This window comes from Bison bison, unplaced genomic scaffold (assembly GCF_000754665.1).
Source record: "Bison bison bison isolate TAMUID 2011002044 unplaced genomic scaffold, Bison_UMD1.0 scf7180017864266, whole genome shotgun sequence".
In the NCBI taxonomy this organism is placed as follows: domain Eukaryota; kingdom Metazoa; phylum Chordata; class Mammalia; order Artiodactyla; family Bovidae; genus Bison; species Bison bison.
This window is the reverse complement of record NW_011494838.1, coordinates 3,159,862-3,161,883: the sequence shown is the minus strand read 5'-3', so window position 1 is coordinate 3,161,883 and position 2,022 is coordinate 3,159,862. Positions and strand designations below refer to the sequence as shown.

General features: G+C 54.5%; 1 protein-coding gene across 1 annotated transcript in view; it reads right to left on the bottom strand.

Moving 5' to 3' along the window:
* CDK5RAP2 (CDK5 regulatory subunit associated protein 2) overlaps positions 1–2,022 on the bottom strand; it is a 183,302-nt gene that overhangs the window by 82,960 nt on the left and 98,320 nt on the right. The window lies entirely within an intron of this gene.

The following is a 2,022-nucleotide window of genomic DNA, read 5'->3' as shown; positions in this document are numbered from 1 at the left end:
GAAAGGACAGCCCTGCGCCTTCCTCCTTCCGGGGAGGAGTCGGGCAGGAGCTGGGCCTGCCTGCCCCCAGGGCGCCAGCACTCATCGGCTCCAGGACCTCAGCGGTCAGATCACCGGCCTGCCCTGCTGCCCTCCTCTGTAAAGCAGGGACGGTGCCTTTCCTTCGGGTGTTTCGAGGAGTCAGTGAGATGTTATAAGGGAAAGAGTGCAGCACAGTGCCTGACACACACAAGGTCTCGATAAACATCAGCTCCTTCCTTCCACGTAAGTTAACGACTCCCAAACAGCAGGTACTCACAAGCCCAACCTTCTGCGACTCGGGAGTCACAGCCATGATCTTCATCTGGAGAGGATTTAAACCCCCCAGGGCACATGTGGCCGTATCTGGAGACAGCGCTGGTTGTCACAATTGGGGCAGGGGAGGGTGTCATGGCCACGTGGTGGCAAAAGCCAGAGACGTCATTAAACATTCTACGATGTACAGGACAGCCTCTCAAGGCAAAAAGTTGTTGTTGTTCTTTAGTCACTAAGTTGTATCTGATCCTTTTGTGACCCCGTGAACTACAGCCCACCAGGCTCCTCTGTCCATGGGTTTTCCCAGGCAAGAATACTGGAGTGGGCTGCCATTTCCTTCTCCATGGGACTCTCCATCCCAGGGATCGAACCCGTGTCTCCTGCATTGCAGGTGGATTCTTTTACCGCTGAGTCACCTGGGAAGCCCTTGACAAAAATTTATCTAGCCCCAAATCCCAACAGTGCTGAGAATGAGAAAATCTGAGTCACAGGCAAACACAAACTGTCCCCTGTCCTCAAGATGACAGCTGTGCAGTAAGGGCCCAGGCCCCAGAGCCAGGGAGCTCTGAGCTCTGAGAATCCTAAGTGCAGGAGCTTAGAAATACCCTTAACATCCCTGAGAGCAGATGTCCATTTCTGTGACACGGGGCTGAAGTGTCGCTGTGAGGAATGAATCATAAAGCTGTCCGTGGCCAGCTGCTCTCTCCCCACCTGCTCTTACCAACTTTAGTTACAAGTACGTCACCCATCTCCAGTCACCCACCTTTCGCTGCCAGTTTGCAGGGGGTGAGCAGCCCTGGAGGGTGGCTGAGCCCACCCAAGCCCATGGCTCCGCCCTCTGGCTACAGCAAGGTCTGAGGGCTCAAAGCCCCCTGCAAGCTGAGTGTGCGGACAATGGGATACTGAGGCGTATGAGACTTCTCACATCGCTGTTAGTCTTAACAAGTGTTACATTTATTGAGTGTTTCCTTTGTGCCAGGCATCAGGACTTCACATATTAGCATCATGTTTTAAACAACCCTCTAAGGTAGGTAGGGAGGTAGGTGAACAGGTAGGTCTGTAGGCAGGGCAAGCTCAATGCACAAATACTGACATGTATCTTGAGGCTCAGGGTGAAAAGTGACTTATCCAGGAGCTGAGAGCTGCTGAATGCATTTTGACTCTGAACATGGACAGGAGACCTTTTAAGCATCCGTTAGACGCGGTCTGGCCTGCCCTCGTGCCATGCACGCTTTGATTCATTAAGGAAGAGCCTGCAGGACTCAGAGCCACCACCCGTGAGGCGGAGGAGGGTGACAGCAGTCACTTCTGCCCACAGAGCCTCTGGGCGCCCAGTCAGGGTTAGCGCCACGGTCAAGCCCACTGCGCCCACTCCCCATCTGAGGTCCCCAGACTACTCAACCCACCCCAGGTGAAAACGACGAGCCCCAGAGGCTTCTTAAAGAAGCTTCCTTTCAGAGTGAGACCGACTCCAGAACTTCATCAGCATGCTTTCATTTTCCTTAAAACTCACTTCAGACTAAAAATCCTGAACATTATCTCAACGTAAAAGGGTTGGGGGCGGGCGAGGGGCGGACTTTAAAGAGGGAATTCATCCACTGAGTATCTCCCGAGGGCCTACTGCGTGCCAGCCCCTGTGACAAGCACTGGGACACGCGGACGCCAGACAGGACGCCGGCCCACAAGGCGCTGATGGCCAGGAGAGGCAGGCCGCCACCGACGGGGGGG